At 51.3% G+C, this 17,677-nt stretch overlaps 1 protein-coding gene across 4 annotated transcripts in view; it reads right to left on the bottom strand.

The window, feature by feature from the left end:
* Nucleotides 1-17,677, bottom strand: part of MAPK4 (mitogen-activated protein kinase 4) — a 148,749-nt gene that overhangs the window by 87,676 nt on the left and 43,396 nt on the right. Inside the window, exon 1 of one of the 4 annotated variants that reach the window (XM_035719041.2) lies at nt 4,892-5,078. The exons of the other annotated variants lie outside the window; for them this stretch is intronic. The gene's annotated coding sequence lies outside the window, so the exon portion shown is untranslated. Of the gene's footprint in view, nt 1-4,891; nt 5,079-17,677 lie in introns of those variants that run through there. 4 annotated transcript variants of the gene reach the window in all.

The following is a 17,677-nucleotide window of genomic DNA, read 5'->3' as shown; positions in this document are numbered from 1 at the left end:
CAGGAGCTTGGTTCAGGCCCTGAACGCAGCCATTCCATCCCAGGCACCCGTTTCCAAGCAGCAATCTAGACACATGCATGTCGCCGTTCCCTCAAGAGTCCCAGTGCCTGAGAGGGGGAGGACTTCCTTGTGCCTTCCCACCCCTCTGTGTCGATGGCCTCTTCCCTCAGCACTGAGAAGAGCCGAGCTGATGGATTCCTCTCTGCCACAGAAATACCTCCTGGGACAGGTGACAGTGTGACACAGACACATCCACTCTCTTACTGCCCCAGGGACCCAGGTGTGGAATCATAACCTGCTAACCAGTTCAATAGGTAAGAATAATACTAATAATGAACACCATGGGCAGGGTCTGAGGCACACGGTACATAGGAGACACCAAACCAAGCCCAGTCCCTGTGCTCAGGTGATGATGAAAGTCCAGAAGATGCTCAATGCTATTCACAAACATCCATGGCGAGAGACCGACTATGACAGGATGTGAAAGAACTCCAGAGAAGCAGCTGAGGAAACACCACAGGCATGGGGGACACCCAAGTGACTTGTTCCACAGGCACGTATCAGGATGGTAGATGCTGACAGACCAGAAGAAGCTCTGCAGATCTGATTAGGTGGAGATAAAACAACAGCAAGAAAAATGTACGTCTCCTGAATGAACAACAGAAGAACACCGGCGCACGTGCTCTGCAGCCCGCCCAGGCGGCCCTGGACTCCCTACAGTCCCTGGGCAGGGAGGTCCCCAGCCCTCACTACTCTGGCCATATGGCAATTGGCGGGGAAGCACATGGCCTGTGCCAGGAGGAGATGCAGTCCCAGGAGGCTCCAGGACATCTACTCGAGGGCTGTCTGAAACCTTCCTTTCTCCCCTCAGCAACATGAAATACTTGGCGGGTTTGACACAGTGGGTCCTGGTTGGAAAGGTGACAAGCAAGCCCCTCTAAGCCACAGCAGGCCCCACTGGCTTGGCGATGACCGGCAGCCCTCTGACCATCCCCTCCTCACAAGGCCACCCACAGATGCCAACAGCCGTGTTGTACATGTAACACGTACACAGCACCTTCAAAGTTCACTGGGTCCTTCTGCAGACATTGCTGAGTCTCACAGCATCCCTGGGGGGGGGGGGGGGGGGGGGAAGGCACTCAGAAGCCCGGGCTGCTGATAAAAGTTCTGCTGTACTGTTTCCTACTGTGTCTAGGATGCATCTGCAGGCACATTCCACTCCAATGATTTCTTTGGCTTCACTGTCTCTTCATAGCCTCCCTCCCCAGGAAGGACACCGTGACAGCCACTGGTTCCTCACTCCGAGACGACTTCCTGCCCATCTAGGGGCTACAGGAGAGTCAAAATAATAATTAAAGGGCATCGGAAGGCAGGTTTGGTTCATTATCAAATAAAATAGGCAGACACTGATGCAAAATGGGCTCATGGGACAGAGAAAGCATCAGCCTGGCTGCAGTAGGAAGCCACAGAGTACCAGGGGGTTGGAATGATGCCTGGCAGTTAGCAGAAACTAACTCATGCTGAATGCTTTTTTTTTCTTTTTTTGTATAGTTGATCCTTAGTATGCATGTAGTCATATTCTACAAAGTCTCCATGACCACTGAATTAGCCGTTACTGGACCATCACCCCCAGGGGAAATGGAAGGTCACGTGACTCTGAGCCACTGGTCAAAACCACAGAGCAGCCCACACACATTTGGGTGAATCTCCCCTTCCTGTTTCTGGATTGCTGAGTTGTGAACGCTGAACCCAGTCAACAGCACTACAAGGCCCGAAGGATGCTTGTGTAACACACGGACTGTCTCCATTGGGCACGTCCCAACCGTCTCATGTGCGGGGACCCCAGGGGCTGGAACTGAGGGCAGCATGTCGGCTCCAAGCTTATGGAGGTCAAGAAAACGTACAGAAACGTATAAAAGCGGCATTAAGTAAACCACAGAAGGAAAGCCTATTCACAGCACGAGAGCTGCACCGGGGGCAGGGCGCGGTCTTACAGGCTCCCAGTGGGCACACGGCATTGGGTACCGATGACTGCCCCCTCGGTGCTCTGAGCAGGTCCACAAACAGCTGCGGGGGCACGGCGAGCACTGACTCTGGGTCACGAATCAGTACTAGGGTGGGTCAGCTGCAAACCCAGACCCATGAATCATGAGGAGTCGTCCTTTGTTGCAGAAGGGATGTGAAGAGAGGCACTCGGTCTGTGTCTGCGGAATGGGATCAGAGCTGGGAAGACAAATGAGTTATCAGGGCACAGACACGGAGGCCAATGAAGTGGGAGAGGGCAGCCGGCCCTGCTCAAGCAGTGGCAGGAGGGGGCACGGCCCAGGGGCGGTGCGGCCAGGCGGGGAGGGCTGTGGATATTACCCGCAATCTCAGAGCACCTGGCCAGGTGCAGGACCAGAGAGGTGCAGAATTTCAGGACCTCAGAGGGTGCCCCAGGAGAGGGCCCAGATCAGGTTGGCACCCACCGCCCAGCACCCTTCAGAATCCCCAGGATGGAGAGGACTGGCTGGTCCGGGGGAGCAGGAGGAGCAAAGGGCTCCAGAGTGCCAGGCCTCCAAGTCTCGGGATCCAGTATCTGTACAAAAGGACATGGGGGGGGGGCACTGAGGATGGGGGGGGCCAGAGCTGGGACTGGGGCCCAGAGCTGGGAACCAGGCACCAGAGCTGTGGGCCAGGGGCTGGAACTGGGAGCCGGGTGCCAGGGGTTGAAGCTGGGGGCCAGGAGCTGGGGGTCAGGGGCCGGGGGCCGGAGCCGGAAGCCAGGGATTGGAGCTGGGGGCCGGGGCCAAAGTTGGAGGCAGAGGTCAGGAGCTGGGGGCCAGGGGCTAGAGCTGGGGGCTGGGGGCCGGGCAGGTCTTCCCCAACCCCACCTTCTGGCTCCCTCCTGTGCACCCCTTCACCTTCCAATGGTGCATCACTGCTGACCTGTCTCCTTCGCAAATGTTGGTCAAAGCCCTTGACATGCCTGGACACCTACACGTGCCTGATAAAAGGCTTTGTCCTTAGGCCAGAGCTGGGCACTCTGATCATTCAGCTCACGTACAGACAGGAAACAGACACAGTTAGGGGGAGCTCTTGGAGCTTTTTCATTTGATCCCATTCCTTTATTTTCCCTTGTGTTGTCCTCACTTGAAGAGACTGATCCAAAACTACTGTTTGAAATAATGTCAAAGAACTTACTGCATATGTTTTCCTCTAGGAGTTTCATGGTCTCAGGGCTTCAGGTATCTAATGCATTTGGGTTTATTTTTCTGTTTTTCTGTTTGGTGTAAGAGAATGGTCCAGTCTCATTCTTTTGCATGTGGTGGTTCAGTTTCCCCAACACCATTTGTGAAGAGACTGTCTTTTCCTCATTGCATATTCTTGCCTCCTTTGTTGTAGCTTAATTGACCATCGGATGTGGGTTTATTTCTGGGCTCTCCATTCTGTCCCATTGATCTATGGGTCAATTTTTGTGCCAACACCATACAGTTTTCATTATGATAGCTTTATAGTAAATCATGTGGATATCTAGGACTGTGATGCCTCCAGCTCTGTTCTTCTTTCTCAAGATTGCTTTGGCTACTGGGGGTCTTTTCTGATTCCATAAAGACTTTAGGATTCCTTGTTCCAGTTCTGTGAAAAATGTCATTGTTACTTTGATGGGAATTGTATTGAATCTGTAGATGGCACAAGGGAAACCATCAACAAAACCAAAAGGCAACCTACCTAATGGGAGGAGATATCTGCAAATCATACACCCAACTAGGGGTTAATATACAAAATACATAAAGAACTTACACAACTGAACATAAAAAACCAAATACCCCAATTAAAAACTGGGCAGAAGACTGGAATAGATCTTTCTCCAAAGAAGACCTACAGATGGGCAACAGGCACATGAAGAGATAGATGCTCAGAGTCACTCAAGAGGGAAATGTAAATCCAAACCATAGTGAGACATTCCCTCACACCTGTAAGACCAGCTATCACCACAAAGACAAAAAAAAGCACAGGTGTGGAGAAAAGGAACCCCTGGTACCACTGTTGGTGGGAATGTAAGTGGTGCAGCCACTGTCAAAAACAGTAGGGAGGTTCCTCAAAAACGAAACAGAACTACCTGGTAGTCCAATGCTTCTACTTCTGGGTATTATCTGAGGACATGAACACACCAACTGGAAGAGAATGCACTCTTATGTTCACTGTGGCATTACTGATAACACCCAGGATACAGAAGCAACCTAAGTGTCCGACAGACGGATAAAGAAGATGTGATACACACAGACATGCACCATGGAATATTATTCAGCCATAAAAAAGAATGAAATCTTGCCATTCGTGACAACATGGATGGACCTAGAAGGAATTATGCCAAATGAAACGAGTTGGGCAGAGGGAGACACGTACTGTATGACTCCACTTACATACGGAAGCTAAACAACAAAACAAACAAAGCAAAACAGAAATAGGCTCATAGATACAGGAAACAAACCCCTGGTCACTAGAAAGGGGAGGGCTTCTGGGGATGAAACAGGTGAAGGGGATCAGATGTACCAACCTCCAGTAAAAAATAAATAAAGAAGATGCAATGTACACACAGGGAACACAGCCGATAATACTGTAATGACCTTGTACAGTGACAGATGGCAATTAGACTTTCCACGGGGACCATTCTGTGATGTATATCAGATCTCTATGATTTAAGCCTGGGACTCGGAGGATATTGTACGTCAATTACACTTCAATTAAAAAAACAAACAGAGTCTCTGAGCTGACAGTCTGACTCCGGAGCCCTCAGCTTTAAGCAGGGGCCTAGCAGCTCCTGCATGCTCACTGCTGAGTCCCCGCAGCTTGGGGTAGAGCTGGGGCGTCCCAGGGACCGCAGAAATAGAAGTTGGATCATGCTCACCTCTGACCTTCCAGGGGAGCGCCTTGAAGCCCCAGGCTCAGTCCTTCCTTCTCCAGCAGCTTCCATCAGGCACAAGGGTGTCTGCCCTGTGCCGCCCCCGGTCCTGCCCCAGGACTTGGGCCAACACTCTGCTGTGCTGAGACTCTTCATACTTCTCCAACAAGGGGCCCGAATCTTCACCAGGCACCGGGCTCCGGCTCCTGACCCCGCAGGCTCCCCTCCCACGGAGAGCTCTGTGGTGGGCCAGCCCTGAGGACCAGAGACAAGTCTGTGCAAGCAGCCACCGCCCTGCTGAGAACTTTCCATCCCAAATTAACACACATGTTCTATTCCAGCCACAGAGCCCACTAATGCGAGTAACTTAATCACACTGTTGTTTGCTCAGTCTGGCCATAAAGCCCGTAAACCTCATCCTCCCGGGGGCTTTCGCCACTGGCTGGGGAATGAACGACACACGTCAAGCTCGTTACATGGCTCCCTCAGGACTGTGCTCCCATTTCTGCTCTCGGGCCCTCCAACCCCGAGCCACTGCATGTCAGCCCCGAGCAATGCCCTCCCCTGAATCACTGAATGCCAGCACCTAACCTTTAAAAAGTCCCGACAGGTCAGAGAGCAAGGCGGAACAAGGAAACTCTAATCAGGCATTGCTTCTATCTGCACATGCTCCTCATAAATTATGAAATCTCTTCTCGCCAAGTGTCTCCCAAAAAAGACAAAGAAAATGGATCTTTTTCTGCTCCCCAATCTAATCTGGGTATAAAGTGAAATTAAAATCAACAAACGGCTAAGTGTGCCTAACCCTTAGTCTATTAATCCAACAAATGGGTGGAACGATGCATCTACATTTAATAGCACAGGCAAATAGAAGAGCGGTTGGCTGCTAGCCCAGCAACGATGACACATGGACACGCAGCGTGGCTGAGAGGCAGCAGGACGTGGGTGGGAGAAGCAGGGGCCGGAGGGGCTGCAGGAGGCCCTGCTCTGTCACCGAGTAGCTCGTGGAGTTGGGTGTATATCACTTCACTCTCCAGGCCTGGGTTTCCTCCCCTGGAAAACACTGACATAAAGATAATTTGGTCACCGTGAGGGGTGCCCAGATGGCTCCGTCGGTTGGGCAGCTGCCTCTTAATTCCCACTCCAGTCAGGGCCGCGGGGTCCTGGGGTCAGGCTCCGTGTCAGGCTCCACATTGGGCCTGGAGTCTGCCTGGGGTCCTCTCCCTCTGCCCCTCCCTCCCCACCTCTCGCAGAATAAATAAATACATCTGTAAAAAGGTTTATTTGGTGACAGTGAGATCAAATAAGGCCCCGGGCCCAGAAAGCCCTTGTGAGACCCTTTGGTCCTGCTCTGAGGCAGACGAGGCCCCTGGGCCCAGGTGTCCCACGCGCTGAAGGGCCTTTGGAAGGTCTACCCTGGATTCCAGCAGAGCCAAAGGAAACTGCGCCGAGAGGATTTCGAGAAATCCCAGCCGGGGGAGGCAAGCTCAAACTGGATGGAAAGAATTCGTACTCCCCGTGGCCCGCCAGCCCTTGGCCTCCTGACGTGATCAGATGCTGGATTTGGAAGCAGCTAACACGATCAAATTCTTCACACTTCTAATTACTTCATGGTTTGTACACACATTTTGGCGGTTGCGTCAAGGCTGTTTTATTAATTCACAGATTTTCACTATTTTTGCTTCTCCTTTTCTTGCCAATTAGCTGCCCCTTGGCATCTGGGGAGAGCTACAGTGGGCACCGGTCCTCCCTGCCCCCTAGCCCCCACCCAGGGTGAGAGTCAGCAGCCAGCATGGTGGGGGGGGGTGGCCTGGTGGGGCCATTCCCCAAGGATGCCTCACTGCTTCCTCTGCCCGAGAGACCAGCCTGTAGGCCCCCCATGGCCTCAGGCTGATCCTACACGCACTCCAGGCCCGGGCTCACACCTCAGGGAAAAGCCTGCCATTGCTACCCCCGTGAACATTCTTCCATTAGTCCCCCCAGGGACTAATTAGTCCCCCCATTAGTCTCCCGAGAGCACCCGAGGCACCCAGGTCACCGGTGTGGCCAATCAATACCACCCAAACTCACAGCTGCATGAAACCCTGCCCGTCTGTCAGCCCTCGGCAGGCGGAACAGGGCAAGGATCTGGTTCGAGTTCAGCTACTCGTGGGCTCACCTCACCTCCCCAGGGTCACACCATACGTGCTACGTGCAGAGGACGGAGGTTCCAGGACTGCCACAAGCAGCCGGCTGAGGGACGCGGTACCTAGTGGCAGGGCGTGTGGGCCTGACTGTCAATCAGAAGGACCTCAAGACTGGGCTCCACATGGAGCCAGGGCCTTGCCCTCGCCCAGGGCCCAGGCTGCCTGATGCTGGGGGCCGGAAGCGGGAGGGGGAGCCTGTGGCTTTACGGGGCCATAGGCCCCCGCCCTGCCCTCCTCAAATGATTTCCTCAACCCCCTTCTTTTGGAATGACCCCCCGGGGGAGGGCCAGGCAAGACCCAGCTGAGGAAATGGAGAGGGAGTGGAGATGGAAGCCGTGTGGCAGGGCTGGGGGGCCAGAGCGCGGGGCTGGGAAGGCGAGGCCGCCCCCTTGGCCACAGGGCCCGAGAACATACTACTCGTGTCGGGGCGCCGGGCGCCAGGGGCAGCCCGCATGTGAGAAACGGCACACGCTGGTGGACGCCAGCAAGGCCTTGACACCCGCCATCGGGCCTGGGGCTGACACGGGGCGTCCCTGACGGCGGGCAGGAGGGGTGCAGGGGTGACCCTCTGGGCGCAGCTGGCCGCCTGCCACGCCCACACCTGCACTGTCCCCCCGTCGGCCGCCAGGCTTCCCGCGCCCGAGGTGGGCTCCCGAGGTCGCAGGCCAGCTGCCCTGGGCACAGCACGTGTCTCCCGGGGCCAGCCCTGTCCTCGTGCCCATCAGCACAGGGAGGCACGGCACTGGCGGCGCCTCGGGCAGCCTGAGCGGCGGCTCCCTACAAGCAGCAGCTCCTTGCACGTGGCCCGGGCTGTTTCCAGACACTTCTCACCCTCCGGGTCCCCGAGGCTGAATCAGGTTGGAATTCGGTGCCACAGGCCGAGGGGGAAGACAGGGCTCGCTGGCCCACCCGCCTCGACATGCGTCACGCATCACACTGGCTGCTCTCCAGTGTCGTGTCCTGAACACACCGTCCTCCAGGCCCCAAGGCAGCCAAGGCTCCCCAGGGGGCCGCACCAGAAGAGCAGTCCAGACCCGGCCCTCAGCAAGGACACCGCATAGATTAAAAGGGATGTTTCTCATTGTTATATTTTTTTAAAGATTTTATTTTTTTGAGACACAAAGAGAGAGATCATGAGCAGAGGGAGGAAGAGGGAGAAGCAGGTTCCCCACCGAGCAGGGAGCCCGACGCAGGACTGGACTCGACCCCAGGACGCTGGGATCATGACCGGAGCTGGGGGCGGGCGCTTCACCGGCTGAGCTCCCCGGGCGCCCCATGCTCTTGTTCTAAAGCCCTAAACCCATATACCTGGCAGTTTGTGGTGGCTGCTACTCGATCATCCATAAAAGTCTTTCCTTGCCTGAAATAAATCACTGTTTCTCAGATGCTGCATTTCCAAACCTCCGGGCCTGTCACAGCCGCAGGGCAAGGCCCAGTGCCACCTAGGGCGACCGTTCCCACCAAGTGTCTAGCACTGGTGCCATGGACCCACACAGCCCCAGGGCCCTCCCCAGGCAAACCGCATCCGAGGACACACGGCAGGAGCGCGGAAGGGCCTCCGACCCCGCAGCTCTGCAGGGCCACTCCAGCTGTGGGAGGCCCTGGGCTAGAGGGGCAGGACAGCAGGACGGCCTGGTGCTTGTCCTCAGGGGTCCTCGCAAACGCCCTCCACACTGAGCCCTCTCCCACAGCCTGCCTCCCTGGGACAAGGGCAGGGCACGGGGCAGCCCCCGGGAGATGGGCATGGGCTCCCCGCCCTCCAAAGCCGTGGGGCCAGCAGGGGACAGACCTGCGGGTGCACCCTTGCTGTCATGAAACACCGGGTCTTCCCCCAGAAGACTCCCCCAAGCCCGCCTGGCTGGAAGGCAAGGCCCTCCTCCTGCTCTTTGGCCCACTTCTGCTGTTCCTTGTGTTTGTGGCCACCATCGTGCCTCTGCATATACTAAAGTCCCCCGAGGCCACCGTGAACTCCAGGGTTAACTGGTACTATGCGCACATCCTGTCTCCCCAGAGGCCCTGAACGGCCCACAGCGGGGACTCAGAGCCGGACACGGGCAGTAAGTGTCGGTGGACATCCGGGCGGGAAGGAGTTGCTCTTCGAATGATGGCATCTCTAACGTTGTGCCACATGGACACCACAGACATAAAGTCTCGTGCACACTTGGCAAAGAAAGAAACTGAAGAAACTCCAGGGAAATCTTAAGAAAGGTGTTGGCAAGAGCCAGCCTACCGGGGACAATGCAGGTTTCACTTCCAGGGAAAACTCTGCTCCTGGCGGCATCTGTACCTGAATTATCAAGAGCTCAATTCTCCAGCTCGCCATCCCTCTCTGCCACTGTGTGGGCTCCTGGTGGCGCTGACCACCAGCTCTGGATGGAGACAAGAGTCAAACCTCAAACCTTTAGCGGCTAAAGCAAACGGTCAGCGTGGGGAGTCGGCCAAAATCCATGACTTTGTGGTGGACTGAGGCTCTCCTGACTTTTCAGTTCACAGAGTCGCTTGCCCCCAGACCTGTCAGCACCTCTCTGCCACAAGGACCAGGTCCATTTCCCTCCCTGGGATCCAAAGGTCCTCAGGGGCAGGCATCTTCTCTCTCTGCCTGCAGGTTTGGAAGGCCCCACAGTGAAGAAGTCAGAGGGTCTGAATCTCAGCTTTATTGCCAACTACCCAGAAAACTAGGTGCGAGCTACTTAGCCCTTCCAAGGCTTGGTTTGCCCATCTGGAAAATGGTCATCATAGGGCCTCCGTGATGTGCTTAAGTGAGTGAACACATACAAAAGCACTGAACACAGGCTCCAGTCATGTAACGAGCGGTCAATAAAATTAAATACTGCTCTTCCTCTTTAATAGCCTCCAAGGACCCTGTTTCCTAGCAAGTCCCATAACAAAAAGGCTACTTGACTCAAAAGAAGTAAAAATAAGATGGCATAATGATTAAGTCGATAGTTACCTAACTACACAGATAACGTCTCCAAAGGGGGAAGGAAAGTAGATGGGCGGGGGGGGGGGGTCGGGGAGGCCTACAGGTGGATTTTTCTTCTTCCTTTAAGTTATGTTAGTGTCATTCTGGTTCTTTGTGCTGATTCCGAAAAATGAGTAGGGGTGCAGAGTGATCTTCATAGTGAACTATGTAGCCCCACTTCCCGCCCCGTGTGCAAACAAACAAAGTAAATGCTGAGAAGCCAGTTTCATCTTAGTGCACGCAGGGCACCTCGGATTGTAAAGAGGCGCATTCCACAGGCAGATTGCACGCCAGAATTTCCAAAGAGGGGACCTAAGAGTCTGCATCTTATTAAGTAAGTTCCTCAGGGGATTATACGCCCAGAAGTCTGAGAGATTCTAGAAAGAACTCTGGGTTTGCAATCAGAAGATCCAAGTTCTAGTCTTAGCTCTGCGGCTGTCTTTTAGCAAAAGTCCCACATCCTCCTGGGTTCCCTTTTGCTTTCTGCTTGTAATGCTTCCAACTGGATGATCACTGAGATCCGTCCTAAAAGAGAAGGGGTCAGTCACATTCCCCATCGGGAACCCAGGACAAAGGAGAAAAGCTGGCCAGAGAGCCCAGATTCCTGAGGATAACTAAATAATCCTCAGGACAAATAAATATTCAGCAAGTGATCAGGCCTCAGCAAAAGTGAGATGCATGGTGACGTCTGCCAAGCCAAATAACGCCGCCGCACAGCCTGCATTCCCCGGGAGAGCCAGGACCCAGCTCTGCTTCACAGCCGGCAGCTGGCGGCAGGGCCCAGCCTCCTCTCCTGTCAGGCCCCCACGGCTCCAGCCTCCAGCCAGGCAGAGAGAAAGGACTGTGGGAGGAGAGAGGGAGCTCACATTCCCGGCTCTGGGAAAAGGCCACCATGGCTACAAACGAGAAATTTCCCTGAGGGCGAGTGTGTTGGCTGCACCGAGGGAGAAAGAACCACTGGCAAGACTGGAGAGGAGGGCAGCCACCAGAGACCCCCGAGCTGTACTCACCTCCCTGGGGCAGTCAGAGCCCACGTCCAGCGTCATGTGAACGCCCGGGACCTGATGAGCCCGTTCACCTGCTGAGTAGACATCATGACTCACAGAAAAACAGCCCATGGCTGATCATTTCATTCCTTCTAATGAAGGAGTAACAAATACCCTATTTGCAGACTGCCCGGTACAGCATGTAGGAGCTCGTACCCCTTAGGCCAGGATGCTCTGCCTGGATGTTAACCCAGGTTCACAGAAGGTCGAGTTTTTATGTCGACTCGAAAGATCCTTCAAATACCTCTTTCTCTTTGCGGGGGGGGGGGGGGGGGGGGGGGGGCATCCTCATTAGAATAAGACATTTTGCACTTATATTCACCTGCTTGCAGTGGTAACGTGCAGACTTTAGCTTCCTTGGGGCGCAGAAAGACATGCTGTAGGGAGGCAGTTACCCCGCCCGGAGCCTGAGACGGCAAGTGTCCAGCACACCGACTTTCTCTTTTTTGGGGGCGTGGGGACAAAGGGGGAGGGAGAGAGACAATCTCGAGCAGGCTGCATAACCAGTGCCGAGCCAGAAGCGGGGCTCGAGCTCATGACCCCGAGATCATGACCTGAGGTGACACCGAGAGTCAGATGCTGAACCACTGAGCCAGGCGCCCCTGCACACTGGCTTTCCGACAGTATTTTTTTTTTTTTCCGACAGTATTTTTATAGGTCACAGTCTTTGTATTTTCTCTCCAGGTTTGGGATTTTTTAAATCCTAATCTATCTCTTCAAGCACCTGTCCCACATGGGCTCACCCCAGTACGATGATGACGCTCTCATAAGCCGAGCAAATGTTTCCTTGTCAGGCTTGTAAATGGTTCCTCGTTACTTGTGGTCTCTAACACCTCTACAGATAGAGATTTTAAAAGCACCTCGATACATTTTAGAGATAATTCAAAAACACAAGTGTCCTCCAAGACAAGGGAAATTAGCAGGAATAAATAAAAGACACAGCCTTTACCCTCAGTTTTATTATGAGATACAAAGGACAGGCATGGCCACCGGAAAAGGCCTGAGGGTCTTAGAGGACCCCAGATTAACATCGGAATCACCATGGCAAAAGCCATCTTACCACAGACCTATATGAAGAAAAATATGACTTCAGAGCCTGTGTATCTTCCTCCTCTTATTTCCCCCACATCACTCAAGCCCTTTTTCAGGGTATCCTGTTCAGTTTTAAAAGTGAAATGAGGGATAAAGGGGGGTGGGGGGAGTATAGTGAGAGCAGGTGCAGGGTACTGTAACTAGTTTGGTTTACTCACTTGGGTAAGTATACCTTCTTTAAAGCCAAAGAAGCTCAGACAATGATGACCAGCAGAACGGGGGTGTCACCACGCGAAGGGTCAGGGGAGCTGAACATGTTAATGCTAGAGATACAGGTGGATTTGGTGCAGGGGGTAAAAAGGGCTGCAGGGAGCACACATGCACACACCTTACTTACAGATCAAAAAAAAGAAAGTTTCAGGGGACTCCTGGGTGGCTCAGCAGTGGAGCATCTGCCTTTGGCTCAGGGCATGACCCCAGGGTCCTGGGATTGAGTTCCACATCAGGTTCCCTCCATGGAGCCTGCTTTTCTCTCTGCCTGTATCTCTGCCTCTCTCTCTCTCTATGTCTCTCAGGAATAAATAAAAATGAAAGGAAAGAAAGAAACGAAGAAAGAAAGAAAGAAGAGAGAAAAAGAAGAAAGAAAGAAAAAGAAAGAAAGAAAGAAAGAAAGAAAGAAAGAAAGAAAGAAAGAAAGAAAGAAAGAAAGAAAGAAAGAAAGTTAGTTTCAGGCTCAAAGAAGAAAGTTTGCAAGTAAGTGCATGCTCTCGTCCAAAGGAATGGCCGGCTCCTCACAAAGCAGTGAGCTCCCTGCTGTGGGACATGTTCCAGGAGAGGCAACAATCTGTCACAGGTGGTATGAGGGCTCTGGCACTCGGTGCTACAATGTCAGGAGCATCTAAACAAGGGTAGTCACGGAGCTGGAGCACAAGATGGATGGGCGGTAGGTAAACGTCTGTGGTCACAAGTCTGAGTATGATTTCACAGGAATGTTCTAGAGAGGATTTTAAATCCTAAGATGGGCAGGTGGATCCGAAGGCCTATGACATTTCCTCCACTGGATTCCTGGTGTAACATCGGACTGATCCACGAGGACAGGTGCAATCACCGACCTCTGGGCCTTCTCTGCTCCAGGATCCAGTTCTGCGTGAGAGCGTCCTCAGCTCTGTGACAGAGCTGGAAAAGGGGCCCCTGGTGGGAGCAACAGACTGGAGTTTGTCAGGGGTTTAACCAAATGGAATAAAAAGGGGTCGCAACTCTAAGGAGGGTCTAATCCCTGCAAAGTCAAGTTTGACAAAAAGTAATTATCATGAGGTTTCCCATGGGCTTACCATGAACTATTGAAAATGCTTTTAAAACGAAACAAGTGAGCAAAGGGGGGAAAAGGAGAAGGAGACAAACCAAGAAACAGACTTCACTGGAGAGACTGAGGGTCTCTGGAGGGGAGGGGGCGGGGGGGATGGGGATGCAGAGGGCTCCTGCGATGTCCTGTAGGTGTCCTATGGAGGTGCTGAATCTCTATACTGTACACCCAAAACCAATGTCATGCTGTATGCTAACTAACTGAAACTTAAATAAAAGCTTCGAAAAAGGACATTAATATGGAGAAAATTGAAAAAGTTAAAAAATAAAGTGCTTTTTAAACCCTACACTTTAGTTCCTGCCATGTACCACTTTTTAAAAAATGGAATCATTTTTCTCTTTGATTTAAAAGATCAAAATTGTTTTCTCTGTTAAAAAAAAAAAAGGGGGCTATCTCAGTATTGCCTCTGAATTTACAGAACCCTACATGTTACTTAGTTGAAACTACTTTAGCCAGAATGGGCCAACTCTGCCCTCATTTTGAGAAAATCTGCAAAAATCCAAGAGGAAAGAGAAAAAACCCTGGGTAGTTATTCACTTTATAAAAGCGTCCTTCGTTTTGCACACCAGCTCACAGAGACACGTAGAGCACGAAGCTGAGCCTCAGAGAGGAGGATGACAATGATGGTGACAATTATCCCCACATATTAAACACTCCCTTTGGGATCCCTGGGTGGCGCAGCGGTTTGGCGCCTGCCTTTGGCCCAGGGCGCGATCCTGGAGACCCGGGATCGAATCCCACATCGGGCTCCCGGTGCATGGAGCCTGCTTCTCCCTCTGCCTGTGTCTCTGCGCCTCTCTCTCTCTCTCTCTGTGACTATCATAAATAAATAAAAATTAAATAAAAATTAAACACTCCCTTTATGCCAGACCCTTACCTATATGGCCTCTCAAATACGTTCACTCACTTAAGACTCAAGACACCCAGTGCAAGACCTCGTTTGTCAGCCATCTGCGCACAGTGGGAGGCGTGCAGAACTAATGTGTGCAAACCCAGGGAGGGATCCCTAAAAAGAGAGGAATGCCCTGCTTTTCATCCTTTTCCCTTCCTTCTGGCTGAGTTGCACACGTGGTAACCCCTCCTGACCCATTCAGCTGAGGGCACTATCGGAGGGAAAGGGGCACAGCCAGATGGAGAAAGCCTGGGCCCCGACTCTCGGGAGCTGCCGCAGCCCCATGGGCAGAGAAATAGACTGCTGGGCATTTCAGTGACGAGAGCACGGAGACTCAGCCCTGGACTCATGCAAGAAGGCCGTGTGCACCAGGCCCACACTTTAGAGAGCTCACAGTATCGCAACACACGCGCACACACACATGCACACGCACACATACCGGTCACTCAAGACCACTGACACTGTGCAACCAGTACCTAGAACATCCTCCGGCACGACTAACATCACTCAAGCCCCAGGGACACATTTCTCCCCGTCTCTTGCCTTTGTCTTCAAAACAAAAGGCCACTGTGTCCACGTGTCCTGAGTGACTGGGGCCTGGCCGCGACCGACGTCAGGAACAGAGGCAACAAGGGTACAAGGGGAACCTGAGCAGCGCCAGCACTCGGGCCTCAGCTCATCACATGCTCCTCTCAGCGTCAGCGCAGCAGGTTTCTGCATAATGAACAAGTACAGCTTCCCAGCGGGACAGATTATCTACTTTTTTTTTTTTGTTCCTCTTCATCTTCCAATTCTTGGTTCCAGCAGCACCACTGGGTTAAGCGTGGTATTTGCGAGTTGCATACGAAAGTGGAGCAGTAGTGCTCAGTATTAGACAATTTATGTGACTCTTAAATCCACACACATCTATGTAGGTCTGAAGTCAATGCATATGAGATGTGACCCTGTGTCTCTACACCAGCAACCAGATAGACTTTGAAAGTTACAACTACAAGTAGTTTTAGTTTTTTAAAAGACTTTTATGTTTTTTTTTAAGATTTTGTTTTTAAGTAATCTCTACACCCAATATGAGGCTCAAACCTACAACAACCCTGAGATCAGGAGTCACATACTCTGGGGCACCCGGGGGGCTCAGGGGCTGAGCATCTGCCTTCGGCTCAGGGCGTGACCCCGGGGCCCTGGGATTGAGTCCCACATTGGGCTCCCCGTGGGGAGCCTGCTTCTCCCTTTGGATGTGTCTCTGCCTCTCTCTGTGTGTCTCTCATGAATAAATAAAACTTTAAAAAAAAAGAGTCACATACTCTACTGACTGAGCCAGCCAGGTGTGCCTATTTTTATTAAAATATTTAATAATTGGGGATCCCTGGGTGGCGCAGCGGTTTAGCGCCTGCCTTTGGCCCAGGGCGCGATCCTCGAGACCGGGGATCAAATCCCACGTTTGGCTCCCGGTGCATGGAGCCTGCTTCTCCCTCTGCCTATGTCTCTGTCTCTCTCTCTCTCTGTGTGACTATCATAAATAAATAAAAATTAAAAAAAATATTTAATAATTGAACTAAGGTTCAAGGAATTAAATAACAATTCAGCCTAAATTATTTTAATTTAAAATGTAATACTTATTATTTATAATTTGTATTGCCTTTTAACAGATTTTTTAATATTTTAGTAATCTTTTGAAGACTTTCATTTAAAATGATTTTTGATGACTTTAAACTTATATTTTGATGAAAATACATCCAAATTTCGATGTTTATAGCAACAATGTCCACAATAGCCAAACTGTGGAAGGAGCCTCAGTGTCCATCGAAAGATGAATGGATAAAGAAGATGTGGTCTATGTATACAATGGAATATTACTCAGCCATGAGAAACGACAAATACCCACCATGAGCTTCAACGTGGATGGAACTGGAGGGTATTATGCTGAGTGAAGTAAGTCAATCGGAGAAGGACAAACATTATATGGTCTCATTCATTTGGGGAATATAAATCATAGTGAGAGGGAATATAAGGGAAGGGAGAAGAAATGTATGGGAAATATCAGAAAGGGAGACAGAACATAAAGACTCCTAACTCTGGGAAACGAACTAGGAGTGGTGGAAGGGGAGGAGGCAGGGGGTGGAGGTGAATGGGTGACGGGCACTGAGGTGGGCACTTGACGGGATGAGCAATGGGTGTTATTCTGTATGTTGGCAAATTGAACACCAATAAAAAATAAATTTATTATTATAAAAATAACAAATTTGACACACATTTTTTAATACTTTAGATTTTTTTAAAAATTATTTATTTATTTGCGAGAGAGAGAGAGAGAGAGAGAGAGCACAAGTGGGAGGAAGGAAACAGAAGGAGAAGGAGAAGCAGACTCCCTGCTGAGCGTGGAGCCCAACCCCAGCCTGGTCCCAGGGTTGACCTGAGCTGAAGGCAGACACATAACTGACTGAGCCACCCAGATGCCCCTAATCCATTAGATTCTTATTGTCAATTGAAAACCAGGTATGGTAAACAACATAATTAGTGATTTTTTTTTAATGAAGATAAAAAAATGTAAATGTATCTTATGAATTGAATTAAATGTCTATTTTTTTAATTTTATTCATTTGATAGTGAAAGGGAATAAGGGGAAAGGAGAAAAAATGAGTGGGAAATATCAGAAAGGGAGACAGAACATGAGAGACTCCTAACTCTGGGAAATGAACTAGGGGTTGTGGAAGGGGAGGTGGGTGGGGGGTGGGGGTGACTGGGTGACAGGCACTGAGGGGGGTACTTGATGGGATGAGCACTGGGTGTTATTCTGTATGTTGGCAAATTGAACACCAATAAAAAAAATTTATAAAAAAATTGTACTCATTTGAGAGAAAAAGACAGAGATAGTAACAGAGATAGTGAGACAAAGCACAAGAGGGGAGGAGAGGGAGAAACAGGTTCCCCACTAAGCAGGGAGCCCGACATGGGGCTCTATCTCAGGACCCTGAGATCATGACCTGAGCCGAAGGCAGATGCTTCATTGACTGAACCACCCAGGCGCCCCTAAATGTCTACTTTATTACCCCATCCAAACATTTCCCATCAGCATAATACCAGAGCATGCAAAGTAATCATTAAATTCCATTATCAGGAATATTTTGCCAACTTTCAATGACATAAAGACCATGGCTTTATCTATATTCTGTTATTATAAAAGCACATTTGTCAAAGCAGCAGAACATAGTATATGTAGCACTGAGTTATAACTCTCATTCTTTAGACATACGGTATGTCATCCATTTGCAGCCTTGCCTGAGGTCTGACGGATATTAGAAAAGGGGTCTTTC

Source organism: Canis lupus, chromosome 7 (assembly GCF_003254725.2).
Source record: "Canis lupus dingo isolate Sandy chromosome 7, ASM325472v2, whole genome shotgun sequence".
NCBI lineage: Eukaryota > Metazoa > Chordata > Mammalia > Carnivora > Canidae > Canis > Canis lupus.
Note: the sequence above shows the minus strand (reverse complement) of the source record. Positions and strands in the feature narration are given on the sequence as shown.